The sequence below is a fragment of the Hermetia illucens genome, chromosome 1 (genome assembly GCF_905115235.1).
Source record: "Hermetia illucens chromosome 1, iHerIll2.2.curated.20191125, whole genome shotgun sequence".
In the NCBI taxonomy this organism is placed as follows: domain Eukaryota; kingdom Metazoa; phylum Arthropoda; class Insecta; order Diptera; family Stratiomyidae; genus Hermetia; species Hermetia illucens.
The window spans coordinates 176,736,697-176,755,679 of NC_051849.1; positions in this window are offsets into that span (position 1 = coordinate 176,736,697).

Genomic DNA, 18,983 nt, shown 5'->3' on the forward strand with positions numbered 1-18,983 from the left:
TAAAAGGAAAAACCTAGAAGAGACGCTTGGGGGAACAGTAGCATCTGAGAGTCTAATTGGGAAATGCTTTTGTGCCAGGAGAGAGAGAAGGCGAGAAAGATGCGGTAGCGAATACAATCGATGAGCGAACACAGAGGCTAGGGCCATGTCTCCAACAAAACCATAAACAACACAGGCAGACAGGAAACACTTTAATGTATTCGTTAATTATTTTTAGGCGTTCCGCTGTCGGTATGTTAGCTAGTAAACACCTAAATAGCTAACTAAGTAGATAATTCTCTTTTGAGATTTCCTACTCCTTGTTGCTGGATTTCTAGTTGGGAAAAGCACAAGGCATGTATTGGAGCCATTGTTGTTCAACTTAATAACCCATTTTACTATCAGTTTAGTAGTTAGAAGTAGTTGAAACTGTTAAATCGAGCAGTCGATTTTTTCATGGGAAATTGAGGAAAATGTATGAGTTGTCAACACTATCATCGAACGATCGTCCTTTGAGCTTATATATGCGGCTGTAATTTGTTTTATGTACAGCAGGCGACAATTTGGAAGTTTTAGTTCCATCAGCGTCACATTATTTTTACAGAATTTCCAGTAGCGGAAAGAAAACGACGACGAGATAAATTCGGATTATCCGCCCTATATGTATGTTGATGCCAGACCTAAGTCAAATTTATTATTAATTCTTTATCTTCCCGCTTGTGTGGGATTACGTGAAGCCTCCTGGAACTTTATGGTGTGAAATTCTAAGGAGTTTCTGACGATACAAAAATTTTGGAAGTTGACTTTTAAAGTGGCATGGAATCAGTGGGCGCAGATAATAAATTTTTAATTACGTTAAGTGATATATGAGGCTTAAAACTTTACGACGCTTTGGAAAACGTTTCCTGTGGATGGCATTTAGGAGAAGTTGGTTGTTTAGTTATTTGCAGGATCAACACTTTCGTATTTATGGTACTGAGAACGATTGCATGATTTACGTCTATGAATATAAAAGGCTATTCATATTTTCGGAGAGAGACTGAGAAAATAGACGCAATTCGGCATCAATTTACATACTTAGATATGTAAATTAAAAAGAGCTACTATAAATCCGTATCGAATGTTATAGTTAAATCACCTCCATTGCTTAATAATTGTTTTTTTTATTTTATGTTACTTATCAAATGTAGTAGTTCAATCACAATGCATTGCACCCGACTCGGTTATTCTGACTTCCTTGTTGTTTGCGCTATTCCACGCGTATTATTTCAAGGCAACTGAACATGTTCATATTGCAGAGTTTACGCTTCGAAAACTCAATTATCATGATTTGTATGATATTTTCGCTAGAAATAACCGAGCGTTGTGGGTATCATTCTATTTCCAGAAAATCCCCACAAATGAACACAGGAAAATACCTTTCTCTCAATGTGCTAATCAACGGTTTGCTAAGAACTCGTACGAAGGAAAAGGAAACTTTTTCATATTTCTCTGTAGCATATTTACAAACTTTTACTTGCTCCGCACAAGAAGAATATGCTTTCGAAAATATACGAAGAAAGTTTCCCTGTCACGCCGAAGCGAGGGAAGTTAGTCAGCAAGTTTCTTACTATCATAAAACTCGTGTCTTGAGCCAAGTTCCCGTGTAAACCAGGACATGCCAAAGTAAATTTTCTTGTGCTGAATACACAATTTTGAATACTTATTTAGTCGCGTCATGTTATATGATAAATATTGAATTGCATAATGCACTCTCGCATATTACTTTCTTCATCAGAATTTGAGCAAACTGTGCAACCAAACTTACCAAGGTGATGTGATATATTCCCGTCTTCTTTGCAATGCTTGGTCTTGTCTACTTTTTCCGATACTCTTCAGATGTTCTGATCCCAGTACGAGAGTTTCCACTAATCGTTTGCTGATCATTTACATTACGTGAGAGTCCTTTTATTCGTCAATTCTTCATGCGGTAATTTCCTGGCTTCATAAGTTCTGTATCGTACGCCGTTGCTTATACTATTCTGTCTGATGCATGTGCTTGCTGAGATAACAAAGCTGGCATTAGTTGGGTCGGAAAGATTATATTAAATATATTATTTTCTCTCTCTCAACGTAGGTACTTTGCCGTGCTGAGAGAATAAAGAGGATTCCCTTGAGAAGGCGAAGTGAAACTTGAAGGTTAGTGTCAGTCAAAAGCTCAGCCAAAGTGTCGCTACTATCAAAGGCGCTAAGGTGTGGCCGCGAACTATGAACTTTGAGTAACAGGTAACCCCCCTTTCAGCTAACCATGCTTCAGCAAAAAGCTGAGCTCATCAATGAAGCACCTGGGTCTAAACTCCGACTCTCCATTCATTCAATTGGTAATCCAACTAGAACCCAGTTATTGGTGAATGAGTCGAAGCAGACCCTTGCTGCCGACATTCTTGATCCCGGGTTCAGTCAATGCGGTCTACTGGGGCCAAAGCCTTACACAGGGCTGAGTAAGCAGGCGAATCGCTTTCTGGCAAAACGATCCTTCCGGGGCAACCGCCTTTGGGCACATCTCCTTCGACCAAACCGCCTTTGACACTACCAAAGGTAAACCGATTATAATTTAGGAAGAAACTTCCTCTGTTATGCAAACAGCATCCAGTTCGGAGCCACAGTAAGCGAAACCACACTTCCCAAATATACAAATTGATCAACGTCTCCCGTTTTGCTTTCCTGACGCGTTATACTGAGTATCTACGATTTGTTGGTGTTTATCTTCAGTCCAAATTTACTACCCTCTCTTTCCGAACCTTAAGCCATTTTGCCAATCAGTGAGATGTCATCAGCGTAGTCGAGGTGTTTGAGGAAAGATGCCATAATCCATTGAACGCCTGCATACTCTCCGGACAGAACAACATTAATAACGACACCGATAACAAGAAGGAATAATATCGCTAACAATATGCAACCCTGGTAGATTCCACTTTCCTCCTCAAATTTCTCTACCTCGATGCAGCACGTAGCATTTGCAATATGTCACTCAGAAAATAGCCATTAGTTTTTCCGTAATACCATTCCTTTTTTCAAACGGGGAAAAGTCTGGGATTCCCAAAATTTCCGTACGGGGGAAACCATTTTTTCCACAAGAGAAGGAATTTCAAGTGTTCCTGTCACCGCTTCAGCTGCTCATCATCGGGCTCATTCCCGAACTCGACGGTTAACGTCATTCACAGGACAATCGAAAGATACGCGACCACATGCAAGCTCTTCGTGATGCGGTATACACTGCTAAAATCATTGCCTTCTGCGGCATCTTCCGCTTTTTTGACCAGCGCAGTATCATATTCCCTTTTGTAAGATTGCCATTTGTCAGTCAGCCAGATCTTATGACGCCCTTCGGGATGTGGCCGACAACCTGAGTAGCACCCGAGGAAAGAGGATTTTCCATTGCGGCCCAATACTAATCGACATTCTCAGACGGGTTATTCAGTGTATCTGCAGTCCGATCAGCAAGATGGCTTTCGGACTGTCGAGTGACAGCTGATGTAACAAGCTATTGATATCAAACTTAGGGGGTCACATCTCTCCGACCCTGCAAGAAGTGGCGAACGCAACACTCAAGCGAACGTAAGCAACCATCAGATGGTGACCCCTTCCGACGCCGATATCAGCGTCTCTTTTGTTATACCCCTTCCAGAAGATAACTCCTAAATCTACTGCTGATCGCGAAGTGGTTAATCTGATTGCTCGTACGGTGTCGGTCAGTTGAAACCCAACTGGCGTATGAGAGGCTCTGTACCCGAACAATGTGGCAGCAATGACGAGGCAGTGGAAATCCACAAACCTTAAACCGTTACTCTTTCGGTCGCCAAGACTGTGCTTCTCCATCGTATGTCCAAGTAAGGTGTTCCCAGAGCTCACCTTGGCATTCAGATCACCTTCCCTGAAGTGCGTATAATTACTCATAGAAAGCATCCTTCTCCAATATGTCGTTGAGGCGTTGTTGATGTTTGGGTAGCAGTAGAGTTTCGAAATTTGCAGGTTGCTAACATTGCTAACCCCAATTTATTGGCTAACCAACCTAGAACAACTTGATGCCTCAAATAACTCCAACACCTCCATCTGGATGCTGTGGCAATTTTCCTTGCAATGCCATTCGCAAATCAAATGATAAGAAAGTTCTCACTCTCTTCCAGTTCTTCAATGGGTTTGGGGCCGTCACGTATAAAGTCCATTAAATAAGAAAACAACCGCGATGATCACGACTAGTTTAGGCGAAGCGTTCGAAGAGATCTGTCTACTCAATACACCAAAGAAAGGTAAAACGTTATGGTAGACCCTGGATTTGATAAAACAAACACAAGGGCACTTCTCAACTGAGCTCCGAGAGGTTTTTACCAAGAGACTAACTCGCTTGAGGTGGCCTTGAAATTGAACCGGATCCTTGTGAAAAAACGTAGCCAGCAGAAAATTGAAGGCGATATAAAAAACGACAAAATAATCGGTTTAAAGTGGATTGCCCGGTCAGCACATGTTTGAGTGGATAAAGGTCCACATATTGGTCGGACGGAAGTCTATTAGGGCAAAATGTCTTTAGAGCTGCTAGCGGAGAGTGGTTCTCTCTTCTTTGTTAATGTTCCTAGTAATGGTCACCTTGCTGTGGCTCCTGGAACACAAAACGTTGCATAAGAATTTATTGACGATCTAGCCAAAATAGTTATTGGGAAGTTTGTGGTCACTAAGTGTGATCTGTTGAGTGCATTTCTACAGATAAAACCCAACAGCGAACGCTAAGAAGCCTGGACTAGTTACGTTCACTAAGATTTTTAGAGGCCGCAGCTACACGGGGTGGAAATCCAACTGATACAAACAGTCGAATATTTAGGAATACATTTCGACTTTAGCATGGAGTCGAGCATCACATCCGGGAACAATATAAAAATCCTGCAGATTGCTCTAATGCTACAATGGATTGGCTGAACGGATAGATGCCGGATAGATGAAGGAAATGGTGCCACACTTCATATGGAGCTGCTTGGCCCCTTTATTAGCTTGAACTGAAGAATGAGTATGCTATTAACGTTAACTGGGTGATATGTCGGTGTCCTCAGTGTGAAGGAGAGATAACTGCAGTTAGTTTCGTTGGCTTTGATTCGGTTTGCTGGCCAACCATGACTTAGCTTTATTCATGTGAACCTTTAGGTTTCAAGATGCAACACTAGGGTTCGAATGTCTGCAGAGAATCATCGTGCAGTCGGCAAAGATTAAGGTAAGTATACATTCATTTGCGAGCAAGTCGATGGGAAAACCACCTGTCCTTATTTCACGTTTGAGTTTTGTGAGAAGAAGCCTTTTCCTTTAATATCCAATGTTCGCAATCGACATTCCCAGAAAAAATCGTAAAATGTACGGCCTACAGGGAGGCAGATGGCTCCCTCCTTATTTGAATGTGTACCACCGACATTTTCGTAAAAAAAATATACACCTATTGACACGAAATTTGGTCTATACTGTGAAGCTGCTTATCGGTAGGCATGACCTTTTGATCTCTTTCTTACCTTGCTGTTCGTGCGTCATTCCCGATATACGACGTGGAAGTTATCGTGGATACCTACTTTGATTTGACCCCGATGGCTCACTATACTATCTAACAAGCAGTATCAAGGTCAAGAATGTGGAACATGTTGCATTTCATTATACCAGGTTTACAATGCACCGAACAACATTGGAGAATCTAGCAGGAAGCTTATGTACAACAGTTGGGTTCCCACATTTTTCAGGCACAAGGAGTTTTTTATTTGAAAAAACCAAAAGCCCCATTAGAAACATTGATCATTAGATTATTTTGCTACGCATTTTTTTCTGACGAGTAATCCACTTTTGCTTTTCCACCTCAAAGAAGTCCGCCGCCAACCTGTTGATAAACCTGCAAACCTTCCCTTGCGGTCAACCTAGGTGTTCATTCAACTTCGAAAACAGATGGAAATCGCTGGGTGCAATGTCAGGGCTGTAAAGGGAATGGGCATTGACTTTTCAATCAAATCCCTCGATTAAGTACTTCGTTTGTTACGAGACATGGGGACACGCATTCTTGTTGTGCTGTCTAAGACCTTTGGTGAGTTTTCCCCTACGATGATTTACTCAGGTCCTTCTAGGCATAAACATAAACCCCAGATGGAAGGCAATTACTCTTGTGGAGTAACGGGCTCGTCTTCAAGTACGGCCCGCAGAAACGGAGATATGTCCAACGATTCCGCGACGGCCACGAGGAAGACGGAAGGTCACGGGTCGGCTAGAACGCCAGGCACGCTGCCAGTGGTGAGAAGACCCAGCAAAAGACAAAGATCGACTTCGGGAAACTTCAGGAACGCAGAGGGTTGAGAGGAATTGGAGTACCAACGAAAAAGGAAAAACAACGACCCCCCCCCCCCCCCCCCTAGTCGCATTTATAAAACGAAGAAGCGAAGGAGCATAGCAAAGGATTTTATACTTTAAGGCAGTTTTTGTATTCCAATTAATACACCTTTTCCAGCGGCATTTCTATCGGCTCGTCACCCTCTTTTAAAACCGCTATAAATGTCTCCTCCTCGAGTGCTCCAATGGACCAGCCAGCTCTCTCGGTTTTTCCATTTCTGTTACGTATTCGACTTTTACCTCTTAAGTTTCCATTATTGAGAAAGATGGTCTAGTAGTCACTGTGGGTGGTGAGTGAACACTACATTCACCCGCTAGACCTTTCCTTTCCCCAACGAGGTACTGGGGTAAGTCGTATCGACGATCGAGCATCCTACGTTGGCTAGTACTATGTCCAGCTCCGAGACGGTTTCAAACAAGTACAAATCTTGCTCTTAGCTCTCTACTTCTTTCCCTCCCTGCCGCATACTCTCTTTTCACTTGGACAATATACATCATGGATCTCTAGGGCTATCTTTAACAAGATAGCCTCCTTCTTTACACTTCCAGCACTATTTCGACCTTTCGTGGTGGCTAGTCCATGATGATGCAGATTGACCAAAATCGAAGTGAATGGACCTTCCTGAAAGATGTCCTTCCATGTGTGGATGGACTCATAGGGGATGGCACCCGCATATAAGCGCACTGGCGAGGTAGTATGCCGCTATTTCATGACAGTCATCAAAGCTTTATCAGTTTAAGATCAACCTTGCCGTAATCAACCTGGAATACTGATGCACAATAGCTCTTTTAGGATGTGATACAACGTCCTTTGGCAATCAATATGCCAATTAAAATGATCCCTTTTGGTTCAAGCTGCGTGCATTAGAACCTCCCAGCCGATGACGATTTATTCTTTGCAATCCTCCATCGTGTCTTTTTAAGGGTGAAAGGAAGTAATCCCCTTAGTGATGAAGGGTGGGAATTCCTTCAGCTGACCAAGGAACTGATTTGCACTATATGCTAATCGACCGTATAATGGTGAGCTATTTGTCTTCCAACAAATTCTGTACCTGATTCAGACCTGGTTCCCTCCAGTTCCTCGATATGATTACGGCTCGTCGAACCTGTTTTCAGTGGTAATCCAGTCAGCATGCTCAGTATGCTGAGAGGATAACCCCGAAAGTCCACCCAAATATTCTTTTGCTTTCGCTACCAACAACTGCAGTGTTTAGTTGTTGGGATTCATTGAACGATCTTCCAAAGCTCCACTAGTTCCTCGAGTACGTAGCGCTCTGAATTCGTGCCCAGTAACTTTTGTTGTACCGTCGCTACATACATATTTATTTTTGAGTGTGTCCAAAAGTTCAATTACGAATGAAAAATCAAAACTTCATCTTATTTTACAAAATGTATCTTCATAAGCACCCCTTCCCAGTCTGGCCCAATAATCTCTTTATTCTCAATTATAAGAAGTTTGTAAAGGAGTGAAGCTTTTATATTTTCGACGGCTAGTTGGATCCTACTGCTTCAGAATGACTTTAGAAGTAAAATTGAAGTAACATTCCGAAACTGATGAATATCATGCAAGTGTAGCAACAATTAAAAAAAAATTGCATAACGTTGAAGTTGAAAATGATCTGGACCAAGTTAAAAATCATAAATCATTTTGTTCATGTAATCCCAGCAAATTCTCAAACCGGAACCAGAGTTAATTCCTTTTTAATTGAATACAAAGACCCCTTCCCACTTTTTCAACGTAACCATGTATTAAGTTTTAATGCATTTCAAACGCTAATGTTCCATTCATTTGATACTCGAGCAGATTTTCCCTATATTTCCCACCAAAAAAAAAGGATCCCCTAACCTGCCTCCGCAATTGCCTCGCAGAACTGCAGATATCACTGAAGCATTATTATTCAAATAGCCTTAGCACTTGTCCCATTTTCAAAGTGGTTTCAGGGCAATTAGGCACGCTCATTACTCCGTAACACCTGCAATGTCCTTTGCCTATTTCGTGCTTGTGGAGCATCCTCCCTCCATTGTCTGTACATCTTCAGGCCGACAATGAGAAAAATTTACTGGAGGCTTAAATTTTACGCATCCTGAGAAAGTGCTCAAAGTATTGTACTAAATGGCGAATTGTTTCAGAATTGTGTCATTTTTAAGCCCGGAGAGTAAATATGAAAGACTCGGAAAAAGTATCCTCAGAGTTAAGCCCGCTTTGCTCAGGTATATCATCGTCCTGATGCGGTTAAGTATGAAATACGGCATGAGTCAGACGCAAATGACGAAGAGAGTGAATAGCCCGAAGGGAATTTCAATGAGGAGAATAATGGAAACGACAGAAGTTTAAGCGTTAATGTGGGTCAATATTTTATATTTATGTAATGGAATGTTAGAAACAAAAAAGTTGTGGAGACATTATGTCCGTTTGATCTAGCTCAGTTCACATAGAATAGAGGTACCAATGGCTACTATATATTCAAAATGTTAATGCAATTTTGTGGTAATGGATAAATGTTTCCTTTCAATTCTCTTCAGTTTTGCTAAGTCCTTATTTCCACCAGACCCTTGATAACAGAGCTGATGCTATCTATGTGAACAATCTAAACGAATTTCAAACCTGCTAATACAGCTCTTTAGAAGGTGCTTTTTCATATTATTCAGTATCTTGTTGAAGTGTTGTTAAAATTTCGGATTCACGCAGTGAAAACTTTCTAATTCTTGCCATGACGGAAGTTTGTTCTCTTCACCGAAATCCATCGAGTGCTCCCAACCTCGACGAAGCCTATCTTGGACTTGAGGCATTTGAAGTGATTATATCGTTTCAAGTGCATTAACAAGCGAAAACGGATTGTAATCGTTTCTGGCTAGAAACTTTCACACGGGGTTTGGGAAGTAAGACAGTTGCTGTGGAGTTTATTGGAGTAGTCTGTAGTGCTATATTTACCCGACTCGTAAAGACTTGTAAGTACAGCTCAGTAACTCGAGCGAAGCTTAAAATTGAAATTTTCCTGAATTTTGCTTACTTATCCATTCCTAAATTTTCTCCCTTCCATTTTGGTAGCATCTTCTTCAAAAGGAGAGAATTCCGTAGTCCGACCAAATTGATGAGACAAGGGATGTCCTATCATGTATCCTTTTAACTTTTGAGCTGATCCGTGATGCTGATGCTAATACGGGAGGCCCTTCAAGTTCACCCAACTATTGATCTATGCTAACGACATTCACGTTATGGTGAGAACAACCCGAAATGTGGATCGAGAAGGCGGTACGAGATCTATATATTAAGTACGAGAGCTATATATTAATGAAGGCAACACGAAGTATATGGAAGTATATGGAACCAGCAGCATCAAATGGCATTGGCCAAATGATAAAAATAAAAATAGGAGGCTACAACTTTGAGACCGTTGATATTTTCTCTTGTGTGATGAATATCTGATGATGAAATCTGCGCACGGGCAACAGAGCTTCCCTCAAAACATCTGAAGTCAAAGCCCTAACTGTGTAGGGCAATGATATTGCTAGTCTTCAAGTATTCCTCAGAGACCTGGGTTCTTAACAAGAAAAATTGCGAACTCCTTGCCGCGTTCGAGAAAGAATCTTCGGAAGAATTTTGGGACCCTTGCAAGAAGATGGACGACTCTGAAGCCTATTGTAGCGACCGCGGCTTCGTGAGGAGACTGAAATGTCAATCAACTTTTTAAGGTTTTGTGTAAACCCAAAACCGTGTCCGTCTGTCTGTCTGTGTGTCTGTCCGACACACGCAGTTTTCTCGGAGACGGTTATAGCGATTGACACCAAATTTGGTAGAAAGGTGGGAACTGTGAACGCTCACACATAGTTATATCCTTTTACATTGAATTTAAGGGGGGTCCCCATACATGCAAAAGGGGGAGTGTACAAATTTTGTTCATCAAATATAGTCATGTGGGGGACATTTGCTGGAAAGGTGGGGAGTGCGGGATGTTCAAGGTGATAATTTCTTTAAGGGGGCCAGTCTCAGAAATTACCAAACCTAAAAATCTGAAGAAAAGCCGGAGGCTGCCACTACATGGTGCCTGGGCTCCGAAATACCTTCCATACCGATATCTGTTCAAATAAAGTTAATAATAGTATATTACTATAATTGTTTGTAATTGGCTAGAAACCCCCCTTAAATTCATCCTGGCACCACGAAATTTTGCAGTGATGTAGGCTATAATGTAGAGCATGATCTTACCATCTTGGTGGAAATTGCAATATTACTAACGAAATTATAGTACGTCAAAGTTGTTGTTTCTTTGAAAATTGAAGACTATGAATGTCAATCTCATCCGAAAGTGGATACTCTCATATAATATATGCATATATTATGTGCTATATACTAAGAAATACACAAAACCTTTCGTACCTGCAGCGTCCAGCTTCTGGTTTCCCGACTTGTTCTAAATTAATTTGCTCAAATAATGCCTTCTATAATGTGCAATTACCCTAACTTTCGCCGCAGATTGCATATTATTGAATTGATCTTGACAGAGGGGAATGGTTTGTTGCTTCCGTAGGCGCCTGCGCATGTTGCTGCAATATGAACTCTCGGAGTTCAATTGAGTTCAACGCGAGCGTAGCGACATGAAGACCGGTTCGTGGGTGGACAGCTCATCAACAGCGGTGGGATTGTAAACTTTATGAGCGAGGCGGTGGATGACAGGAGACTTCCAAGTAGTAGTGGTTCAAAAATACAGTGATGACAGTGAATTTTTTAGTGTTTTAAGCATATTTTTTTTTTCAAATAAATTGAAGTTGTGTCCCAAAAATATCATAATACAGCAACATTTCAATTCCAATGAATTTTTAAAATTTCGTCGTTTTTACTAGAACCGTTTATTGTGGAATTCGTTCAATCGTTACGTTTAAAATACATAATATGTATAATAGTTTCTTTGTCTCCCGAATTTCCGCTTCGTGCAGGTAATATATTGGCATGAAGAATGCATTCCATCCTTGCAATAGTGGATCCTTTTTGATAAGAAGAGAGTTGGAAAGCATTGGGATTCTGAAAGGAAGCTGGCGAGCGAGGAGATGGATGTCGTGGAGGCGTAGTCGGAAAGTCGGGGAATTAGTTTTATAAGCTAGCGGTGGATAGTTTTTGATGTTGTGGCAACTTCCTTTTTTCAAAACTCAATAAAAACTATCGTATGCATCGGAAAATATTTATTTATTTTTTATAATGTAGGTACATGTCTAAAGTTTTTATTTACATTGTTTTGAAGATCAAATCTGTTAGGTGACGTTCCCCATTCTCCATACATTGCGTAAACCGATTTCTGGCGTTTGTCATGCCTCTTGTTAGCATAGCAGGTGTTATGTTGGCAATTTCTTCTTGTAACCGGCCCACACAAATGAAAATGGGCTTCATCGCTAAAAAAAACAATAGCACCCTCGGGAGCGACATCAAGAAGGAGCTCACACGCGTTCATCGGAGAATTGAAGTCACGTTCTGAAAGTTCCTGCACTATCGCCATCTTATAGGGATGAAAATGAAGATCATCATGAATAATTCTTCTCACAGAACGATCGGATAGTCCAAGGGCAGATGCGTGTTTGCGCGCAGAACGCCGTGGCGATCGCAACATTGACGCTCTCACTGCTTCAATGTTCTCAGGTGATCTAACGGGCCGAGGGACTCCAGTTCTTGCTTTTGTCGCACTTGCAGTTTGTCTGAATGTAGTGACCCATATAACAATTGATTTGCGGTCTGGGACGGGAGCCAACGGGGCTAAATTAAAGCGATTCCGAAATGCACGCCGTGTTGCAATAACATCCGCTTGAAAAGTAAACCTCAACGGCAAAGGCACGCTCCTCACTATTGCAACGCATGATGGCGACTGAACCATGTCGGGACAAAACTTTATAGTATCCCCTCTTGAACGAGATCACTAGTGCTCCGCTATGACATCAACTGACAGAGTGGCGCGCATTTTAAAAAAAGGAGTTATGCTGCCGCACCCTGTAGTTACCAATATGTGTTCTAAAACGATGTTATTCGAGTTTTTGGGAAATTTGTACATGGGCGTGCGGTGGCAGGATGAAAAGCGAAAGAAACATAGTCTACCAACAGGGCGCGATTAACGAACGCCAAAACGTTTGTGAAGGAGGGGCTTGCTTTGCTGCCGCTGATGAAAGTTTCCTCAGTTTCTCGTTGGAAAAATCTTATAGTGACTTTGTGGTGAAGTTTTAGTTTCGTCGAGCTACGGGGACAGACGATTTGTTGTCTGTGATACAGAATTTATAATATAGAACGATATAAATTCCAGTACATTTTTTTTAATTTGAGGTCTTCCTCTTTTTCTCCTCCACCTTGACCCCGTAACACCGTATTAGAGACATCCTCCAAATAATGGCCCGGGGCCTCAGTTGCCGCATCTCAATTAACTGAGACAGGAGAAGCGAGAATCGAGAATATGATCCGTCGTGGATCTTCCCCCTGGATTGAGGCACTCGGATCCGGAAACTTACGGCTCCACGTGCGCGGTCGAGCCGGTTTTTCCAGGTTTAGCTCGCGTTCTGATTTATTTCGGTATGCCGCCGCGAATTCCTCTGTTCATTGTTTCATTTTTAGATCCAGTGCGGATCCACGCATCGGTATAGATACGTTAATTTTATATGACAAAATGAGAGAGGAATCACCCTCTCATTCTCGAGTGAGGTGTACAAGAACTTGTCAACTGAACACTGTGTTGGAGCTTTAGTATTTGCGGGCGGATCTTCACGATCAACTTCGCCAACTTTTTGGGGTCTGGTATAGCTCTTCCTTCTAGGTCGTTTTCGGTTTGATCATCCGATTTTCCACAGGTTTATTACACTATTTAATGACGAAATTTATGAGCAATACGGTCACACTTAATCCGTATAGGTGAGGATCATCTCGCTCGGAAAGTTAATAAAGGTAATATCTATGTCAAAAGAAGGCGTCCCTGAGATGGGCCGATGGATAGGTCAGGACGCCAGACAACTTTTAGGGATATTAAACTGGCGGATATCGGTGGAAAATCATGATGTCTGAAGTCGGAATTCGCCAGTACATAATTGCAAATCTAATGACGTGTCCTATCCATATTTGGGAGCGGGCATCCTCTACATACTTAAGTCCCTCCACTGTCATTAATAAAACTTGGCATATAATAGTTACGATTGAATAGAAAATCTATAGCATTTCTTTTCGTTTTACTGCAAGTTTTTATTTTTTTACAGATTGGTATTGCTTTGACTGTTTGTTGCCTTTGGAACCTTAACTCCATGAAGGTTTTATTATTGTGCGTGTTGTGTATTTACTGCTTTGAAACTACATCAAAGAACTTGTAATGGCAGTCGAGAAATACCGCGAGATGTTGCGAAAACTAACCTGATATTAGTATAAAGACAATAGAGTAACGATTCGACCGCCCCTAGTATCGGAAAACTCGTGATCCGATTGCAACCGAGGAGAGGGAAGATGTACAATCGATGTCTCTTTTGCAGAAGATTATAATGAGGTTCACGCTGCCTAGCCCGACCCCCATCCCTAGCCAAATTCACGATCCTCATTGCTCGAACATTTTTTATAAGACTTCTTGACCCTATGACAGGTGACGGAAGACTCAAAAACCCCGTTCCTACGTCGACCCGTGGCTGTCAACGTGGTATCAATAAGTAGGAGAGCTACTCAAGCGGGTAAGTGTGCTGCGCTACATTGGCGTAGAGCTCGCGGGAATCTCCGATAAGCGGTTCCACACTGCTTACAAAGTGCTATAGAGGTTGGACACTCTCAGTTCTGGCTGAGCTGCAATGGTGCCGGTGTGATATATGCCTGCCCATATATGACACCGGCACCATAATCATGTATGTAAGTCATCAGAACACTCACTAGAAAGAACTTAAATGCGTAGCAACTACTAATTTTTTATTTCCTATTTTTACGTATTTGTGAAAGTAAAAAATTTACCTGTAAAGGAGAAGATATATTTTAAATTAGTTAGTTAATTTGAACTCCAGAGATAATAAAAATTAGAGAGCGAGTAATTAGTTACATACTAACGGTATAGAGACAGACTAGAATGATCTTTCTAGGCCGAGACAAAACGCAGACAAAATGTTCTAGGCTTATCAGACTGACCCTTTGTTGCCAAACTGTGAAGAAGCTGATTGGGAAAACCGCAAGGTCAGCTAATATTCTAGGCTCACTTGTGTATTTGTGTGCAAGGTTGCACCAATGATTGAAAATGCATTCACCAGCGAAGAGGCTGCTGTCACAGTCCTAAGCCCCAAGTGAAACTTTGGTGTTCAACAACGGGTCCATGTCATTTCGGCGGGACACGTTTCGGTGCCGATTGTCGTAAAAGGCGACTAAAAGCAATAGAAACGTTTGGGTTAGCAACCCGCAGAATTTTGCAATTTTACTGCTGCCGAAACGCCAACAGCGCCACGAATAGAGACTGACTTCATGCCGGCTATCGAAAGGTTTCTGGAATGTGCACACGTTTTTCGACAAAGTTATGGAGAATCCCTAGAATGCCCGCTTTCTTCAAGATAGAATTCCAGCGATAAAAGCTGGGCATTCTGGGCGTAAGCGAGGTAAGGTGGTGAGGCTCTGAAAAGCGCTCCTTTTCCTTTTGCCACACTTATTCCAATGAACTTTTATACTTCTGAAAGCTAAGTGGTAGGCAATGCAAATCCGGTGTCGTGCTGTTTCTCGCGGCTACCAAAATGCGCTCTCTTGACCTGGCAGCCGGTTTCTAGCAGGATTCTAGCTGCATGATTCTGTTGCAGGTTTCGATTCAGATGGATTTCAACTGACCCATGCCCATACCGTACGAGCAATCATATTGAGTAACCCGCCCAAAAATATAGATGAGCATTAGGCCCCCTTCAATAATGCAATTTCCTCGGGTGCTATTCATGTCATCGGCCAAGTCCCGAAGGTGCGTCATACGATCTGGCCGACTGTGGAATCGTGGAATAGGATCGATGAACGGCAGGGATCTAAGGCTCTCCCAATCGCTGGGAGTGAAGCGCTTGAACTCCCAGGAAAGGAATTTGCTATTACGCTGGTAAGGGAAGCGAAAGATGCCGCAGATCGCAATGATTTCGTGTAGACTGCGTCATGAAAGAACTTGGAAGCAAACCTTTTGATGGTCATAGAGAGGATATTACCGATGGATCTCTGATCCACGATGATGAGCAACTGAAGAGGAGGACACTTCACCACGGATGTTAACCGCGTCGCACACAGTGACGCTGCCTTGTGGATGAGATGATAAGTCACCGTAACATGCCAATACAGACCGTTCTTCCAAGCAGAAGAAAAATCATTTTGGCCATCATCGTACTGAAACGGTGTAAGGCTGTTGGGCTCGATGGTCTCTTCGTAAAATTATTTATCGCAGCACCTGCAGTTTCTACAGGTACTTTGGAAAAGCTAAGTGGTAGCAGACGGGAATCCGGCGTCGGGTTGCTTCTGCCGCTCACTCGCCTGACCTGGGAGCCGGTTTTCTAACAGACTTCTAACTGTAAGATTCCGGTCCAGGTTGAGGAGCATCACAATTGTACAATGCTACGTACCAACGGAGACTTGGGATGTAATGGAAAAGAATGCTTTCTATGAGCATTTAAACACAGTCCAGGGGAGGTTTCCTGAAGTTAATGTTGTGATCATGATGGGTGATCTGAATGCCAAGGTGGGGTCTAACAAACCCGTGCTCGCGCATGGGATGGGGAAACGCGGTCTTGACGACCGCAACGATAATGGTGGGAGGTTCGTAAATTTCTACAACTTCCACCGTCTCGTAATTGGTAGCACATTGTTCGAGCACAGAGCCTACCATAAGGCCAGTTAAGTTTATACTGATCCACACAGTACGAGCAATCAGATCAACCACTTCGTGATCAGCAGTAGATTTAGAAGTTGTCTCTCTGACATCGTCCTCGAAAGGGATCACTATAGAATTATCACTTACGTTCCTTTCCATGTTGTGTCCGCCACTTCTCGCAGGGTTGCGGAGTTGCGACCACTTAAGTTCAACATCGACCACTTATATGATCCAGAGAGTGGGAGAGCTATTTTGCTGATCGCACGGCGTCTTGCAGAATCGTAGAAGGAGATCCGTTTTGGGTGTGGTAATTGGAGGGGTACCTGCGTGCTTCCTGCCATCGTAAAGATAATAGCCAAAATAATCCTGGAACGTATCAAAGAACATATCGAAAGTTTGATCAACATAGAGCAGGCTGACCACATGGACAACCTACGAATCAGCGCACGGAGTTTAAATCTTCGCTGCCCGGACTCTTCATCGATTTCAAGAATACTTTCCATACCGTGAACAGGTAGTGTATCTGGATTGCTTTACGCAGGAGGGCCACTCCGGAGAGACTAATGGCTATTATTAGGGCAGCATATGATGCCGCAAAATGTCACGTGCTGCATCCAGGTAAAGAGAGGATTTTGAAGTACAAAGCGTGGTCCGCCAGGGTTGAAATCTGTCACCGATATTATTTCTTCTTGTTATCGGTGACGTTCTTCATGCTGTTTTGTCCAGAAAACGTGGAAGAATTCACTGGACATCTTTCCTCACATCTTTCCTCAAAGACTACCACGCTGATGACATCTGTTTGACCTTTTATTTGATTATGGAGGAATTAGATTTTCATCTGTTACTTGCAGTCAAGCCTCAACCTGGTAGATAAAGAGTAGCTTTCGCCAAACTACAATTTTTTGTTTTGAACGTATATATATATTTATTTCGGGACAAACATATCCTTCTTCAGTACAAAGTGAGTTCATAGCTAAATGGCTCTGGATTTGAAAAGAGAGGCAAGTAGAGTTAGACTGAAGCTAAACACCAACAATACTAAGGTTTTCAGTATGGTGGGTCATCGCATTCTCACTATCTGCATTAATCGGCAGAGCATCGAAAGCGTCGAACAGTTTGTATATCCATGGAGCGTGATTTCTTCTTTGGTGCCACCGAAGTGGATGTTGGCTATTGAGTTTACAATGCCAGATACGCTTCCGCTGCGTTGTCTTAAATATGAAAACGGTGTTATCTCAACACTAAGATCGGCAGGTATTCCTATTAATTTGTGGCTACCAACACTTCATCATCCGTGCTGGTTACTATTATGTAAGAAAGTGAGGTCTACAAAGGCCCTTTTACGAGAAACACTGGTAATTCCTCAATCCCTATCCCTAATCAACTATTATTAGTTCTTTTTAAATAGACATTCCCCTACATTTTTTCTGCAGCTAAAACCGACTATTTTCTTCCAATATCGATAAATTAATCCGAAAGATCAATATACGTGACGGAATGATTTTACCTCATGACAATGTCCGATCCTGTATCGCTAAATCTATCCAGATGAGCTAAAAACTCTGAACTAGGACGTCATTCCTCATTCACAATGCTTTTCCTACCTTATTGCTAATTTCCTTTCAAGCAGCACAACTCCTACGTATGAACCTTGATGGAAGAATACTATCAAAATCTGAATAATTCTTCCAGTGGGGAATTCATTATTTATTCAAGATTGCTGAAGGTTTTTCATTTTGTGGCTAAACCAAAGTAGTAGTAGTCTAAAAATCAATAAAAGTAGTGCATAAAATATCGGTCATTTTGCAAAAGAAATTTTAATCAGTCAAGGTTCGTTAGTTAAACATTTTTTTTATTATAGATCTACATATAATGAAATTTACTGCAACGAATATACTAATATTATTCGTGAGATTAACAATTGGTATTCCCACCCCTGGGTCTTCGTTGTAAGAACTATCAGCAATTCAATGAGTTATGAAATTCATAATTTACATAAATGTTAGATGCAGCAACTTACATTACCTCAGTTTTTCCCATATCCACCTTTGCACTTCTTTGAATGCAATCATGCACCAAATACGGTTTTTAATCCGCTCATAGAGCAAAACAGCAAACAAGTGCTTGTCCTAGAATAGGATGCAATGTTCTTGTTTTACCCTGGGTAAGCTTCCTGACAACATCCTACTGCTGGAGACACCGTTTCAGGAGCGAACGATTCTATTTCCACTCCCCCAGGATGTGAACTTTATATATGATGGTGGAATTTGCAGAACTTCTAGGAGGATGAATATGCATATCTTTCTATTTTTGGAGAGATTACGAGGGTTTTCTGAGAAGTATTTCGCACAATGTAGGTCGAGGTTCTTGGTTTGCCGAGTTTTATTGTGAAGATTCACAGCACAATAAAGTTGTTAACGTCTAGGTCAGGCTGCCAGGAATATTTGAGTTGAAATTGAATAGTGAGTCCTTTTGTTGTATTCTAATTGCTATCGATTTTTTTAATTTCCAAACCAAATCTTCCGAATAATTTCTAGAGAATGCTACACATGTGTTTCATTGATTCGTACTCATGTTGACATAGGTGACATTGGTATTGAGTTTACCTATTAATGCAGGACAACTTGACTGATTTATGCTATTAGTGTAGAGTGGAGATGTGTAAATTTGTGGTACTGTTTGTATTTTAAGAATGGGGTTTTGGTACTATTAGGATCTGTAGAATGGAGTTAAGAGATCTGGAGTTAACCTTGGTTTGGTGCTATAGTATCTAAGACTTTTATTTATGATGTATCCACTGCATGACTT